Source organism: Callospermophilus lateralis, chromosome Y (genome assembly GCF_048772815.1).
Source record: "Callospermophilus lateralis isolate mCalLat2 chromosome Y, mCalLat2.hap1, whole genome shotgun sequence".
In the NCBI taxonomy this organism is placed as follows: domain Eukaryota; kingdom Metazoa; phylum Chordata; class Mammalia; order Rodentia; family Sciuridae; genus Callospermophilus; species Callospermophilus lateralis.
Window position 1 is genome coordinate 11,953,681 of NC_135326.1, and position 17,731 is coordinate 11,971,411.

The following is a 17,731-nucleotide window of genomic DNA, read 5'->3' on the forward strand; positions in this document are numbered from 1 at the left end:
TGCCCTGGAGCAGGGAAGAGACCTCACACACACCTGCCCTGGAGCAGGGAAGAGACCTCACACACACCTGCCCTGGAGCAGGGAAGAGACCCACACACACCCTGCCTGGAGCAGAAGAGACCTCACACACACCTGCCCTGGAGCAGGGAAGAGACCCACACCTGCTCACTGTGCTGCCCTGGAGCAGGGAAGAGACCTCACACACACCTGCCCTGGAGCAGGGAAGAGACCCACACACCTGCCCTGGAGCAGGGGAAGAGACCACACACACCTGCCCTGGAGCAGGGAAGAGACCCACACACACACCTGCCTGGAGCAGGGAAGAGACCTCACACACCTGCCCTGGAGCAGGGAAGAGACCACACACACACTGCCCTGGAGCAGGGAAGAGACCACACACACCTGCCCTGGAGCAGGGAAGAGACCCCACACACCTGCCCTGGAGCAGGGAAGAGACCCCACACACCTGCCCTGGAGCAGGGAAGAGACCCACACACCTGCCCTGGAGCAGGGAAGAGACCTCACACACCTGCCCTGGAGCAGGGAAGAGACCTCACACACACCTGCCCTGGAGCAGGGAAGAGACCTCACACACACCTGCCCTGGAGCAGGGAAGAGACCTCACACACACCTGCCCTGGAGCAGGGAAGAGACCTCACACACCTGCCCTGGAGCAGGGAAGAGACCTCACACACACCTGCCCTGGAGCAGGGAAGAGACCTCACACACACCTGCCCTGGAGCAGGGAAGAGACCTCACCACACCTGCCCTGGAGCAGGGAAGAGACCTCACACACACCTGCCCTGGAGCAGGGAAGAGACCTCACCACACACCTGCCCTGGAGCAGGGAAGAGACCTCACACACACCTGCCCTGGAGCAGGGAAGAGACTCACACACACACCTGCCCTGGAGCAGGGAAGAGACTCACACACACACCTGCCCTGGAGCAGGGAAGAGACCCACACACACCTGCCCTGGAGCAGGGAAGAGACCTCACACACACACCTGCCCTGGAGCAGGGAAGAGACCCACACACACCTGCCCTGGAGCAGGGAAGAGACCCCCACACACCTGCCCTGGAGCAGGGAAGAGACCACACACACCTGCCCTGGAGCAGGGAAGAGACCTCACACACCTGCCCTGGAGCAGGGAAGAGACCTCACACACACCTGCCCTGGAGCAGGGAAGAGACCACACACACCTGCCCTGGAGCAGGGAAGAGACCTCACAACACACCTGCCCTGGAGCAGGGAAGAGACCACACACACCTGCCCTGGAGCAGGGAAGAGACCTCACACACACACCTGCCCTGGAGCAGGGAAGAGACCTCACACACACCTGCCCTGGAGCAGGGAAGAGACTCACACACACCTGCCCTGGAGCAGGGAAGAGACCTCACACACACCTGCCCTGGAGCAGGGAAGAGACCCACACACACCTGCCCTGGAGCAGGGAAGAGACCTCACACACACCTGCCCTGGAGCAGGGAAGAGACCTCACACACACCTGCCCTGGAGCAGGGAAGAGACCACACACACACCTGCCCTGGAGCAGGGAAGAGACCTCCAACACACACCTGCCCTGGAGCAGGGAAGAGACTCACACACACCTGCCCTGGGAGCAGGGAAGAGACCTCACACACACCTGCCCTGGAGCAGGGAAGAGACCACACACACCTGCCCTGGAGCAGGGAAGAGACCACACACACCTGCCCTGGAGCAGGGAAGAGACCTCACACACACCTGCCCTGGAGCAGGGAAGAGACCTCACACACCTGCCCTGGAGCAGGGAAGAGACCTCACACACCTGCCCTGGAGCAGGGAAGAGACCACACACACCTGCCCTGGAGCAGGGAAGAGACCACACACACCTGCCCTGGAGCAGGGAAGAGACCTCACACACACCTGCCCTGGAGCAGGGAAGAGACCTCACACACACCTGCCCTGGAGCAGGGAAGAGACACACACACCTGCCCTGGAGCAGGGAAGAGACCCCCACACACCTGTCCTGGAGCAGGGAAGAGACCTCACACACACACCTGCCCTGGAGCAGGGAAGAGACCTCACACACCTGCCCTGGAGCAGGGAAGAGACCTCACACACCTGCCCTGGAGCAGGGAAGAGACCCCACACACCTGCCCTGGAGCAGGGAAGAGACCCCACACACCTGCCCTGGAGCAGGGAAGAGACCACACACACCTGCCCTGGAGCAGGGAAGAGACCCCACACACCTGCCCTGGAGCAGGGAAGAGACCCCACACACACACCTGCCCTGGAGCAGGGAAGAGACCCCACACACCTGTCCTGGAGCAGGGAAGAGACCTCACACACACCTGCCCTGGAGCAGGGAAGAGACCTCACACACCTGCCCTGGAGCAGGGAAGAGACCCACACACACACCTGCCCTGGAGCAGGGAAGAGACCACACACACCTGCCCTGGAGCAGGGAAGAGACCACACACACCTGCCCTGGAGCAGGGAAGAGACCCCACACACCTGCCCTGGAGCAGGGAAGAGACCCCACACACCCTGCCCTGGAGCAGGGAAGAGACCACACACACACCTGCCCTGGAGCAGGGAAGAGACCACACACACACCTGCCCTGGAGCAGGGAAGAGACCCCACACACCTGCCCTGGAGCAGGGAAGAGACCCACACACACACCTGCCCTGGAGCAGGGAAGAGACCCCACACACACACCTGCCCTGGAGCAGGGAAGAGACCCCACACACACACCTGCCCTGGAGCAGGGAAGAGACCCCACACACACCTGCCCTGGAGCAGGGAAGAGACCCCACACACACCTGCCCTGGAGCAGGGAAGAGACCCCACACACCTGCCCTGGAGCAGGGAAGAGACCCCCACACACCTGCCCTGGAGCAGGGAAGAGACCTCACACACCTGCCCTGGAGCAGGGAAGAGACCCCACACACACCTGCCCTGGAGCAGGGAAGAGACCTCACACACACCTGCCCTGGAGCAGGGAAGAGACCACACACACCTGCCCTGGAGCAGGGAAGAGACCCCACACACACACCTGCCCTGGAGCAGGGAAGAGACCTCACACACCTGCCCTGGAGCAGGGAAGAGACCCACACACACCTGCCCTGGAGCAGGGAAGAGACCCCACACACACACCTGCCCTGGAGCAGGGAAGAGACCTCACACACCTGCCCTGGAGCAGGGAAGAGACCCACACACACCTGCCCTGGAGCAGGGAAGAGACCTCACACACACCTGCCCTGGAGCAGGGAAGAGACCACACACACCTGCCCTGGAGCAGGGAAGAGACCTCACACACACACCTGCCCTGGAGCAGGGAAGAGACCACACACACCTGCCCTGGAGCAGGGAAGAGACCTCACACACCTGCCCTGGAGCAGGGAAGAGACCTCACACACACCTGCCCTGGAGCAGGGAAGAGACCTCACACACACCTGCCCTGGAGCAGGGAAGAGACCCCCACACACCTGCCCTGGAGCAGGGAAGAGACCACACACACACCTGCCCTGGAGCAGGGAAGAGACCTCACACACACCTGCCCTGGAGCAGGGAAGAGACCCACACACACACCTGCCCTGGAGCAGGGAAGAGACCACACACACCTGCCCTGGAGCAGGGAAGAGACCTCACACACACACCTGCCCTGGAGCAGGGAAGAGACCTCACACACACCTGCCCTGGAGCAGGGAAGAGACCACACACACCTGCCCTGGAGCAGGGAAGAGACCACACACACACCTGCCCTGGAGCAGGGAAGAGACCCCACACACCTGCCCTGGAGCAGGGAAGAGACCACACACACACCTGCCCTGGAGCAGGGAAGAGACCCCACACACCTGCCTGGAGCAGGGAAGAGACCACACACACACCTGCCCTGGAGCAGGGAAGAGACCACACACACCTGCCCTGGAGCAGGGAAGAGACCTCACACACCTGCCCTGGAGCAGGGAAGAGACCCCACACACACACCTGCCCTGGAGCAGGGAAGAGACCCCACACACCTGCCCTGGAGCAGGGAAGAGACCACACACACCTGCCCTGGAGCAGGGAAGAGACCACACACACACACCTGCCCTGGAGCAGGGAAGAGACCCCACACACACACCTGCCCTGGAGCAGGGAAGAGACCCCACACACCTGCCCTGGAGCAGGGAAGAGACCACACACACACCTGCCCTGGAGCAGGGAAGAGACCTCACACACACACCTGCCCTGGAGCAGGGAAGAGACCCACACACACACCTGCCCTGGAGCAGGGAAGAGACCACACACACACCTGCCCTGGAGCAGGGAAGAGACCCCACACACCTGCCCTGGAGCAGGGAAGAGACCACACACACACCTGCCCTGGAGCAGGGAAGAGACCACACACACCTGCCCTGGAGCAGGGAAGAGACCTCACACACCTGCCCTGGAGCAGGGAAGAGACCTCACACACACCTGCCCTGGAGCAGGGAAGAGACCTCACACACACCTGCCCTGGAGCAGGGAAGAGACCCCACACACCTGCCCTGGAGCAGGGAAGAGACCACACACACACCTGCCCTGGAGCAGGGAAGAGACCTCACACACACCTGCCCTGGAGCAGGGAAGAGACCTCACACACACCTGCCCTGGAGCAGGGAAGAGACCCCACACACCTGCCCTGGAGCAGGGAAGAGACCCCACACACCTGCCCTGGAGCAGGGAAGAGACCCCACACACACCTGCCCTGGAGCAGGGAAGAGACCACACACACACCTGCCCTGGAGCAGGGAAGAGACCTCACACACACACCTGCCCTGGAGCAGGGAAGAGACCCCACACACCTGCCCTGGAGCAGGGAAGAGACCACACACACACCTGCCCTGGAGCAGGGAAGAGACCCCACACACCTGCCCTGGAGCAGGGAAGAGACCACACACACACCTGCCCTGGAGCAGGGAAGAGACCACACACACCTGCCCTGGAGCAGGGAAGAGACCTCCACACACCTGCCCTGGAGCAGGGAAGAGACCTCACACACACCTGCCCTGGAGCAGGGAAGAGACCTCACACACACCTGCCCTGGAGCAGGGAAGAGACCCCACACACCTGCCCTGGAGCAGGGAAGAGACCCCACACACCTGCCCTGGAGCAGGGAAGAGACCACACACACACCTGCCCTGGAGCAGGGAAGAGACCTCACACACACCTGCCCTGGAGCAGGGAAGAGACCTCACACACAACCTGCCCTGGAGCAGGGAAGAGACCCCACACACCTGCCCTGGAGCAGGGAAGAGACCCCACACACCTGCCCTGGAGCAGGGAAGAGACCACACACACACCTGCCCTGGAGCAGGGAAGAGACCTCACACACACCTGCCCTGGAGCAGGGAAGAGACCCCACACACACCTGCCCTGGAGCAGGGAAGAGACCACACACACACCTGCCCTGGAGCAGGGAAGAGACCTCACACACACCTGCCCTGGAGCAGGGAAGAGACCACACACACACCTGCCCTGGAGCAGGGAAGAGACCCCACACACCTGCCCTGGAGCAGGAAGAGACCCCACACACACCTGCCCTGGAGCAGGGAAGAGACCCCACACACCTGCCCTGGAGCAGGGAAGAGACCCCACACACCTGCCCTGGAGCAGGGAAGAGACCCCACACACCTGCCCTGGAGCAGGGAAGAGACCACACACACCTGCCCTGGAGCAGGGAAGAGACCCCACACACCTGCCCTGGAGCAGGGAAGAGACCCCACACACACCTGCCCTGGAGCAGGGAAGAGACCACACACACCTGCCCTGGAGCAGGGAAGAGACCCCACACACACCTGCCCTGGAGCAGGGAAGAGACCCCACACACCTGCCCTGGAGCAGGGAAGAGACCCCACACACCTGCCCTGGAGCAGGGAAGAGACCTCACACACCTGCCCTGGAGCAGGGAAGAGACCCCACACACCTGCCCTGGAGCAGGGAAGAGACCACACACACACCTGCCCTGGAGCAGGGAAGAGACCACACACACACCTGCCCTGGAGCAGGGAAGAGACCTCACACACCTGCCCTGGAGCAGGGAAGAGACCTCACACACCTGCCTGGAGCAGGGAAGAGACCCCACACACACCTGCCCTGGAGCAGGGAAGAGACCCCACACACACACCTGCCCTGGAGCAGGGAAGAGACCCCACACACCTGCCCTGGAGCAGGGAAGAGACCCCCACACACACCTGCCCTGGAGCAGGGAAGAGACCCCACACACACCTGCCCTGGAGCAGGGAAGAGACCCCACACACACCTGCCCTGGAGCAGGGAAGAGACCTCACACACCTGCCCTGGAGCAGGGAAGAGACCCCACACACACCTGCCCTGGAGCAGGGAAGAGACCTCACACACCTGCCCTGGAGCAGGGAAGAGACCACACACACCTGCCCTGGAGCAGGGAAGAGACCCCACACACCTGCCCTGGAGCAGGGAAGAGACCCCCACACACACCTGCCCTGGAGCAGGGAAGAGACCCCACACACACCTGCCCTGGAGCAGGGAAGAGACCCCACACACACCTGCCCTGGAGCAGGGAAGAGACCTCACACACCTGCCCTGGAGCAGGGAAGAGACCACACACACCTGCCCTGGAGCAGGGAAGAGACCCCACACACACACCTGCCCTGGAGCAGGGAAGAGACCACACACCTGCCCTGGAGCAGGGAAGAGACCCCACACACACCTGCCCTGAAGCAGGGAAGAGACCACACACACACCTGCCCTGGAGCAGGGAAGAGACCCCACACACCTGCCCTGGAGCAGGGAAGAGACCCCACACACCTGCCCTGGAGCAGGGAAGAGACCCCACACACCTGCCCTGGAGCAGGGAAGAGACCACACACACACCTGCCCTGGAGCAGGGAAGAGACCTCACACACACCTGCCCTGGAGCAGGGAAGAGACCTCACACACACACCTGCCCTGGAGCAGGGAAGAGACCCCCACACACCTGCCCTGGAGCAGGGAAGAGACCCCACACACCTGCCCTGGAGCAGGGAAGAGACCCCACACACCTGCCCTGGAGCAGGGAAGAGACCTCACACACCTGCCCTGGAGCAGGGAAGAGACCTCACACACACCTGCCCTGGAGCAGGGAAGAGACCCCACACACCTGCCCTGGAGCAGGGAAGAGACCACACACACACCTGCCCTGGAGCAGGGAAGAGACCCCACACACCTGCCCTGGAGCAGGGAAGAGACCCCACACACCTGCCCTGGAGCAGGGAAGAGACCACACACACACCTGCCCTGGAGCAGGGAAGAGACCCCACACACACCTGCCCTGGAGCAGGGAAGAGACCTCACACACCTGCCCTGGAGCAGGGAAGAGACCCCACACACACCTGCCCTGGAGCAGGGAAGAGACCTCACACACCTGCCCTGGAGCAGGGAAGAGACCTCACACACACCTGCCCTGGAGCAGGGAAGAGACCTCACACACCTGCCCTGGAGCAGGGAAGAGACCTCACACACCTGCCCTGGAGCAGGGAAGAGACCACACACACACCTGCCCTGGAGCAGGGAAGAGACCTCACACACCTGCCCTGGAGCAGGGAAGAGACCTCACACACCTGCCCTGGAGCAGGGAAGAGACCCCACTCACACCTGCCCTGGAGCAGGGAAGAGACCCCACACACACCTGCCCTGGAGCAGGGAAGAGACCTCACACACACCTGCCCTGGAGCAGGGAAGAGACCCCACACACACACCTGCCCTGGAGCAGGGAAGAGACCACACACCTGCCCTGGAGCAGGGAAGAGACCCCACACACACCTGCCCTGAAGCAGGGAAGAGACCCCACACACACCTGCCCTGGAGCAGGGAAGAGACCTCACACACCTGCCCTGGAGCAGGGAAGAGACCCCACACACACCTGCCCTGGAGCAGGGAAGAGACCCCACACACACCTGCCCTGGAGCAGGGAAGAGACCTCACACACACCTGCCCTGGAGCAGGGAAGAGACCCCACACACACACCTGCCCTGGAGCAGGGAAGAGACCCCCACACACACCTGCCCTGGAGCAGGGAAGAGACCCCACACACCTGCCCTGGAGCAGGGAAGAGACCCCACACACCTGCCCTGGAGCAGGGAAGAGACCCCACACACACCTGCCCTGGAGCAGGGAAGAGACCCCACACACACCTGCCCTGGAGCAGGGAAGAGACCACACACACACCTGCCCTGGAGCAGGGAAGAGACCCCACACACACCTGCCCTGGAGCAGGGAAGAGACCACACACCTGCCCTGGAGCAGGGAAGAGACCCCACACACCTGCCCTGGAGCAGGGAAGAGACCCCCACACCTGCCCTGGAGCAGGGAAGAGACCACACACCTGCCCTGGAGCAGGGTGCGATGCTGCTGGGTGACGGAGCCCTGGCTCTCCACCACCTGGGGTGGCCTCAGGATGGCCGAGGTCTTGCTCTGCCCCCATCTGCGGCCTGACCCAAGAGCGCCCACCAGGGGCACATGCTGCCTTGTGCCCAGCGACGGCCCTGCCGTCCACCTCCCGGCCCCAAGTGGCCCGTACCTGGGTGACAGACCACCTCAGCACCACAGGGCGCGTGACACAGGGCACCACCTTGCTCAGCAGCTGCAGCAAGCGCGACTCGCTGTGGGACACGGGGGACTTCTTGTTCAGGCAGTAGGTCATGGTGTCGTGGCTCCCTGGAGGAAACACAGGGACGGCCATCAGCCCCCCAGCTGCAGCCCCCCAGCTGCCCCCACAGCCAGCGGGTGGACAGCGTCACGGGAGGACCGTCCCTGTCCGTCATGGACGCCCATTATCGTGTGGCCTTAGGTCCTCACGCATCTCTCACACAACCAACGGGGCGGCTCTGCCAGCGCGACAGCCGCCCTTCCTCTGGCCATCCCGAGGACGGTCAGTCCCTGGAGCCTGCACCTGAGCCCCCGCGGTGGACCCAGATGCGGATCCTCTATGGAGCACGGGGCTTTCCGTCGGGAGCTGTTTTAAGCTGGGGCGCACGTTGCTCGTGCAGAACGGGGTTTCGCGGTGGCAGGTGCCTTAACACAGTCCAGTGACTCCCACCCGCAGGGCCTCCCCCCCCGCCCCCCGCCGTCCCCCGCTGCTGCCTGCCCCTCTGCATGTCGTGTGCGCGTGTGGCGCTGGGACCCAACCCAGGGCTCTCCACCACTGAGCCGCACCCAGCCCTCTGTCTAGTTTCTAGCTCGAGAAGGGGTCTCGCTGAGTTGCTGAGGCTGGCCTCTGACGTGCATCCTCCTGCCTCAGCCTCCGAGTCGCTGGGATGTCAGGCGTGGCTGCGGCGCCTTCTGCCGTCACAGTGTCCTTGGGTTTTGCTCTTTGTCCCCCCCCCCCCCTGGCTTCCACCTGTGCGAGAAGCCAGCAGGACTCTCTTCACGGCCCTGTCTTTGCGGTGCAGAGGCTTTTAACAGGGCGCCGTCCCGTCTGGCGTCTATCGATTCTTGGCTTTATCTCCTGGCTTTTGCAGACCCCCGAGGACCCCTGCCGGTCTCCGTCGAGCGCCGACCTAGGTTTTCTCCTTGTGGTGCAAAGGGTCCTAGAGGTGCCTAGACGGGCACTTGGGACAGAGGCATCCGCTGTCAACGGTGCGGCCTCCCCGCCGGCAGGGGGCGCCCGCTCCCCCGTCCTTGGCGCCGGTCCCCTGCAGATCTGCCGCTGGGCACCATCTCCACGTCCTTTCCGCTGAGTGACGCGGATGGCACGTTCACAGCCATCAGCAACCACGCTGCCGCAGTCACGTCTAACCGGCGTCGCCCGAACCACCGCCCGCCCTCCCGTGCCACCTTCCAAGCTGTGTGCGTGTGTGTGTGTATGTGTGTGTGTGTGCACACAGGTGCACCCGGGCCCGGCCGGTTCCCCACCAGGACCCACCCACCATGGGGACGCCCACCTGAGCGGCCTCACCTGGGATGGACAGGTGGTGCAGGGGCACATCCCAGAGCCGGGGACACAGCGCCGACATCCAGTCCGCATGGGCATTTGCGCAGGGCAGGCTCCGGAAGCTTCCAGAAGCGCTCACCTGCCCACCCATTGGAAGCCAACCGTGCCACCTGAGAAAGGAAAAGGGTTTTTTTTTGTTGTTGTTGTTAAACTGCTAGTTACACAGGGGTCCTGGCTCCGGGGAAAATGCAATCAATAGACTTTCCCTGGGAGGAGAGGGATGGGGTGGTGAGCTGTGGGGAGAGGGAGGGAGGGAGGGTCACGGTCATGGGCTAGCCCAGTCTCCCTGAGATTCCTCTGCTACGGCCCTGGCCCCAGAACCTTGGCAGGTGCCGTGTGTGGAGACAAGTCTTTGCAAAGGTGATGGAGGTGCAGTGAGCTCCCCAGGGTGGCCCTGACCCACAGGACTGGTGTCTTCATAAGAAAACGAGATGAGAACATAGACGCACACAGAGAGAGACCCCGTGAAGACACAGGGAGAAGACGGCGTATGCAAGCCACCCTGCACTCCTCAGCCCTGGTGCCTGGTGGCGCCTGCCCTGTCCCCTGCTCTCAGGCACCCTGGGGTCCAAGAGCCAGGCAATGGCTCCCCCACTGGGCTACACCCCAGCCCTGTCGCTGGTTTTGGTGGATCGTGTGCTACAAATCCCTCACATGGGTCTGGGGACATCCAGACCCAGATCCACCCACTTGGTTCTGGGCACCTTACTCTAAAGACTGGGGCCGGTCGTTACTTCATCGCACAGATTTGTCTTACAGCGGAACCAGTAAAGTGGCGGTGCGCATCTGCCCCCCAGCTCCATCTGCCCCCCAGCTCCGGGCGGTAGACCACGCATGCGCATTTCCTCCCACCAGCTCCGGGCGGTAGACCACATACACATGCATCCCCCCCCCCACCAGATCACCCACTGTAGACCACCTATGTGCACCTCCCCACCAGCTCACCCACTGTAGACCACCTATGCACCCCCCACCAGCTCACCCACTGTAGACCACCTATGCACCTCCCCCACCAGCTCACCCACTGTAGACCACCTATGTGCACCTCCCCCACCAGCTCACCCACTGTAGACCACCTATGTGCACCTCCCCCACCAGATCACCCACTGTAGACCACCTATGTGTGCACCTCCCCCACCAGCTCACCCACTGTAAACCACCTATGCACCTCCCCCACCAGCTCACCCACTGTAGACCACCTATGCACCTCCCCACCAGCTCACCCACTGTAGACCACCTATGCACCTCCCCACCAGCTCACCCACTGTAGACCACCTATGCACCTCCCCCACCAGCTCACCCACTGTAGACCACCTATGCACCTCCCCACCAGCTCACCCACTGTAGACCACCTATGTGCACCTCCCCACCAGCTCACCCACTGTAGACCACCTATGTGCACCTCCCCCACCAGCTCACCCACTGTAGACCACCTATGCACCTCCCCCACCAGCTCACCCACTGTAGACCACCTATGCACCTCCCCACCAGCTCACCCACTGTAGACCACCTATGTGTGCACCTCCCCCACCAGCTCACCCACTGTAGACCACCTATGCACCTCCCCACCAGCTCACCCACTGTAGACCACCTATGTGCACCTCCCCCATCAGCTCACCCACTGTAGACCACCTATGTGCACCTCCCCCACCAGCTCACCCACTGTAGACCACCTATGTGCACCTCCCCACCAACTCACCCACTGTAGACCACCTATGCACCTCCCCACCAGCTCACCCACTGTAGACCACCTATGCACCTCCCCACCAGCTCACCCACTGTAGACCACCTATGTGCACCTCCCCCATCAGCTCACCCACTGTAGACCACCTATGTGCACCTCCCCACCAGCTCACCCACTGTAGACCACCTATGTGTGCACCTCCCCCACCAGCTCACCCACTGTAGACCACCTATGCACCTCCCCACCAGCTCACCCACTGTAGACCACCTATGTGCACCTCCCCCATCAGCTCACCCACTGTAGACCACCTATGTGCACCTCCCCCACCAGCTCACCCACTGTAGACCACCTATGCACCTCCCCCACCAGCTCACCCACTGTAGACCACCTATGCACCTCCCCACCAGCTCACCCACAGTAGACCACCTATGTGGGTGTCTCCCACCAGCTCACCCACTGTAGACCACCTATGCACCTCCCCACCAGCTCACCCACTGTAGACCACCTATGTGGGTGTCTCCCACCAGCTCACCCACTGTAGACCACCTATGCACCTCCCCACCAGCTCACCCACTGTGGACCACCTATGTGCACCTCCCCCACCAGCTCACCCACTGTAGACCACCTATGTGCACCTCCCCCACCAGCTCACCCACTGTAGACCACCTATGCACCCCCCCACCAGCTCACCCACTGTGGACCACCTATGTGCACCTCCCCCACCAGCTCACCCACTGTAGACCACCTATGTGCACCTCCCCACCAGCTCACCCACTGTAGACCACCTATGCACCTCCCCACCAGCTCACCCACTGTAGACCACCTATGTGCACCTCCCCCACCAGCTCACCCACTGTAGACCACCTATGTGCACCTCCCCACCAGCTCACCCACTGTAGACCACCTATGCACCTCCCCACCAGCTCACCCACTGTAGACCACCTATGCACCTCCCCACCAGCTCACCCACTGTAGACCACCTATGCACCTCCCCACCAGCTCACCCACTGTAGACCACCTATGTGCACCTCCCCCACCAGCTCACCCACTGTAGACCACCTATGTGCACCTCCCCCACCAGCTCACCCACTGTAGACCACCTATGCACCTCCCCACCAGCTCACCCACTGTAGACCACCTATGTGTGCACCTCCCCCACCAGCTCACCCACTGTAGACCACCTATGTGCACCTCCCCCACCAGCTCACCCACTGTAGACCACCTATGCACCTCCCCACCAGCTCACCCACTGTAGACCACCTATGCACCTCCCCACCAGCTCACCCACTGTAGACCACCTATGCACCTCCCCCACCAGCTCACCCACTGTAGACCACCTATGCACCTCCCCACCAGCTCACCCACTGTGGACCACCTATGTGCACCTCCCCCACCAGCTCACCCACTGTAGACCACCTATGTGCACCTCCCCCACCAGCTCACCCACTGTAGACCACCTATGCACCTCCCCACCAGCTCACCCACTGTAGACCACCTATGCACCTCCCCACCAGCTCACCCACTGTAGACCACCTATGTGTGCACCTCCCCCACCAGCTCACCCACTGTAGACCACCTATGTGCACCTCCCCCACCAGCTCACCCACTGTAGACCACCTATGTGCACCTCCCCCACCAGCTCACCCACTGTAGACCACCTATGCACCCCCCCACCAGCTCACCCACTGTAGACCACCTATGTGCACCTCCCCACCAGCTCTCCCACTGTAGACCACCTATGTGGGTGTTTCCCACCAGCTCACCCACCCATGGTGGACGACACATGGACACATGGGCCTTTCCTTCTATACAGCTAGTTCCTGACCACCTACCAGCACACCCCTGCCTGCCCACAGGCTGTCACCTGCCCCTCGGTGGAACTCAGGCCACCAGAATCGTCAGCGAGACTGTAACCGAGTCGGTGTTAAGGGCTTTGGGGTCCTCCAGACTTTGATCTCAGTCCTGCAACCTGTGACATAAGAATGACAGAATGAGTGGATGGGTGGGTGAGGGTGGGTGGATGGGTGGGTGGATGGGGCGAGGGTGCGTGGATGGGTGGGGAGTAGGTGGAAGGGGGTGGATAGATAGTGGATATGGATGGGTGGATGAGTAGGTGGGTAGAGGGTAGATGCATAGATGGATGGATGGGTGGATGGGTGGATGGGTGGATGTGGGTGGGTAGACAGTGAGTAGAAGGGAGTAGATAGATAGTGGATGGGTGGGTGGGTAGGGAGTGGGTGGAAGGGGCTGGATAGATAGTGGATGGATGGGTGGGTGAGTAGGTGGGTAAAGGTAGATGCATAGATAGATGGGTGGGTGGGTGGGTGGGTGGGTGGATAGTGGAGGGGCTGGGTGGGTGGGTGGGTGGATGGGTGGTGGGTGCATAGAAGGATGAGTAAATGGATGGTAGAAGGATGGACAGAGGAGTAGACAGGTGTGAGTGGGTGGATGGACAGTCAGAGTGGATGGGTGTGAGTGGGTGGATGGACAGTCAGAGTGGATGGGTGGTGGGTGGACGGGTGGGTGGATGCAAAGGTGTCCACAGTCCCCAAATCCCCAGATACCTGAAACTTATCCTGCCACTGAAAAGTGTCCCCACACCCCAGGGCCCTCCATCACAGCAGGTTCTAACACTGGGGGCTGGCTTGTCCCCAGACCCTCACACCAAATGACAATGGGGACTGTCCTGTCCCCAGACCACCACACCAGGCGACAGTGGGGACTGTCCTGTCCTCAGACCCTCACACCAGGCAACACAGGGGACTGTCCTGTCCCCAGACCATCACACCAGGCAGCAGTGGGGACTGTCCTGTCCCCAGACCATCACACCAGGCAGCAGTGGGGACTGTCCTGTCCCTAGACCTTCACAGCAGGCGACACTGGGGACTGTCCTGTCCCCAGACCCTCACACCAGGCCACAATGGGGACTGTCCTGTCCACAGCCCCTTTATACCAGGTGACAATGGGGACTGTCTTATCCCCAGACCATCACACTAGGTGACAGTGGGGACTGTCTTGTCCCCAGACCCTTTACACCAGGTGACAATGGGGACTGTCTTGTCCCCAGACCTTCACAGCAGGTGACAGTGGGGATTGCCCTGTCCCCAGACCTTCACACCAGGTGACAATGCGGACTGTCCTGTCCCCAGACCCTCACACCAGGCCACAATGGGGACTGTCCTGTCCACAGCCCCTTTACACCAGGCCACAATGGGGACTGTCTTATCCCCAGACCATCACACCAGGTGACAATGGGGACTGTCTTATCCCCAGACCATCACACTAGGTGACAGTGGGGACTGTCTTGTCCCCAGACCCTTCCAACCTGGCAATAATGGGGACTGTGGTGTCCCCAGACCTTCACACCAGGTGACAGTGACCCACCACAGCAGGTCCTGACACTGGGGACTCTCCCACCTGCCCAGAACCTAGGCGTCCCTGACTCAGGGTCACCTGCTGCATCCCTAAGCTGGCTCCTCCCGGTCACTGAACAAGCCTGGGGTACAGACCGAGGCCGGAGGGTTCTGCCCCCCCCCAGTCTCTGTGTCCCTGGCCACACACCTGGGGGGTCCCGGAGGCCAGCACACCTGCTCCTCTGATCTCTGCCTTCTTCACAGCCAAGGGGCCACCTGGGAAGGAGAGGACGTGTGTGACCGGTCCACCCCAGCAGGTTGCCCGGAATGCAGAAGGTGAATGGCCGGGAAGAGTCCAGGGCAGCTCCTGGTCCCAGGGCGTGTGCCCTGCGTGATGGTAGTGGACAGTCAACGCATAGCCTTGTGGTGACTACGGGAAGGAGTGGACGTCCAGCGGACATTCCGCGCTCCTCACCTGGCCCCAGCACTCACCCAGCGCCTCCGCCTCCGGCAGCCTGGGCCTCTGGGGCGGGGTGCCCAGGACAGCAGCCGCCTCTGCGGTGACCGGGAGGAATCCCCAGAGCTGGGCAGCGCCACCCGAGGGGCCTCGGGGAGTCCACCCGGGAGCACAGGCCGCCCGCTGACCCGGCCCCCTGCAGCCCGTGTCCCGAGGGGAACCTGGGGTCCCGAGAGACAGGAACCCTGAGCCCCCCTCAGCTGGACTGTGCCCTCGCTGCCCGGCACCCGCCTGGCCCCACCTGGAGGGACGCGACTGGCCCCGACCTCGCAGCAGCGGGTTTCCGGCGGCTCCGGAGGGGACTCCAGCGCTTCCTAAGAGACTGGCTGCCATCAGGGGCCGGCCGCCTCCCGCCGGGGACGGAGGCGTGGCCTCGGGACAGACCTGTCCCTGCTTGGGCAGCCACCGCAGGCCCCGCCCCCAGCTCCGCCCCCAGGAGCCAGCAGGGTCCTCACCCGGCAGGACTGCGGGGACAGGCGGGCCCCAGGGGTCCCCAGGGAGGGACTGCACTGCCCGCCCCGTGGCTGCTGGTCACCAGGGTCACCCGGGCTGCCTGGGATTGCGACAGCCCAGCGCCGGTGGCTTTTGATCTCTGAGCACCGCCTCAGCAAACTGCCGTCCCTCCCTGGAGTGTTGACCTTCCCCGGAGTGAGGGCCTCTCCTCCTGAGTGGCCCGGTGCTTGTCGCCGGAACCCGGTCCTTGTCCCCGAAGCCCATCCAGCCACCAGGAAGTGGTTGGAGGAAAGGGACATTGTGGCTTTGCTGGCACTCGCTCCCAGAGGTGGGGTCCTGCCCGTGGCAGCCAAGGGCGTTGAAAGAGGGGACCCGGAGGCCCCGTCCCTGGTCTCTGCTGAGCTGTCACCCACTGCTGACGTGGGACATGGCCATTACCGAGGTCCTCTGGGGCCATCCCCAAAGGCTGGATGGCTCCAGTCCCTGGTGGGTGTGGGCTCAGGGACAGATACCTCTGCCTGGAGGAGGCAGGAAGGTGACCCTGAGATCAGGGAGGGGACATCGGGAGAGGAGGAGAAGAGCCCGTCCCCAGAGCACCAAGGGCCATTCTCAGAGCTTGAGTGGACGCCTGTCACAGGCCCAGGTGAGGACCAGGGGACACTTGCTCCTGACACCCACAGCCCACCGAGGACACCTTCCCTCTGTGGGGCTCTTACTGGTCCAATATGGACACCGTGTGACATGAACCAGTGGTCACCAGCAACTGGCCACCACCTACCCTTGGAGTGACAGAGGTCAGTGGTCACCAAGGCTTGATCATCCATTGTCCCTGCCATGGGAGTGACAGAGATCAATGGTCACTAAGACCTGGCCACCATTGGGTGTGATGGGGGTCAGTGGTCACCAAGGCCTGGATCATCCATTGTCCCTGCCCTGGAAGTGACATGTGATATGGTCACTAAGGTCTGGCCACCACCTGCCCTGGGTGTGATGGGGGTCAGTGGTGACCAAGGCCTTGTCATCCATTGTCCCTTCCCTGGGAGTGACAGAGGCCACTGGTCACCAAGGCCTGGTCACCACCTGCCCCGGGTGTGATGGAGGTCAGTGGTCACCAAGAATTGGCCACCGCCTGCCCTTGGAATGATGGAGGTCAGTGGTCACCAAGGCCTGATCATCCGCTGTCCCTGCCATGGGAATGACATGTAATGTGGTCACCAAGGCCTGGCTCATGCTGCCCTGGTGTGACATGTGACGCTGTCACCAAGGCCTGGATCATCCTTGTCCCTGGGAGTGAATCGTGACCTGGCCACCAAGGCATGATCGTCCACAGCTGGAGCCTCCTGCCCGAGTGACGTGTGACCGTGGTCACCGTGGGGGGCCACCCGTTGCCCGGGCTCTGCGTGGCTGGGCGCTGACTGGCGGGCGGTGTCCCTCAGGTGTGCCCAGGCCTCGTGGGCGCCGTCCTGCTCTGCCAGCTCGGGGTTGGGAAATGGCCTGACTCAGCAGCCAGGTGTGCAGCCCAGAGGAAAGGACGGAGGAGGGAGTGCCCGGGGGACTTCCGCAGTGGACAGCACTCCTCTCCTGGAGGACCCCGTGAGCTGGCCCTCAGCCCTGCCCTGGGCCGGCCATGGGCAGGGACACCCTGGAGGCCCTGGGCAGCGTGAGCAGAGCCCATGCATGTCCACAGCCCGAGGCCGTCCCTGCTAGGAGGACCCTGCCCGCTGGCCTGGCTGCTGGACAGTGGTCACGGGCGTCCTCTGCTCTCT

At 62.9% G+C, this 17,731-nt stretch overlaps 1 long non-coding RNA gene across 4 annotated transcripts; it reads right to left on the reverse strand.

Moving 5' to 3' along the window:
- Nucleotides 1-8,550: 8,550 nt before the first annotated feature.
- On the reverse strand, nucleotides 8,551-15,860 carry LOC143639775 (uncharacterized). 4 transcript variants are annotated; one of them, XR_013154796.1, is made up of 5 exons: nucleotides 15,754-15,860; nucleotides 15,230-15,271; nucleotides 13,475-13,611; nucleotides 9,923-10,068; nucleotides 8,551-8,682 (listed from the first exon to the last, which is right to left on the reverse strand). It is a non-coding gene; the product is annotated as an uncharacterized LOC143639775 (long non-coding RNA). The 4 variants fall into 4 exon arrangements; XR_013154795.1 differs by having other exon boundaries at nucleotides 13,507-13,611; nucleotides 15,204-15,271; XR_013154793.1 differs by having other exon boundaries at nucleotides 15,204-15,271.
- Nucleotides 15,861-17,731: the final 1,871 nt, after the last annotated feature.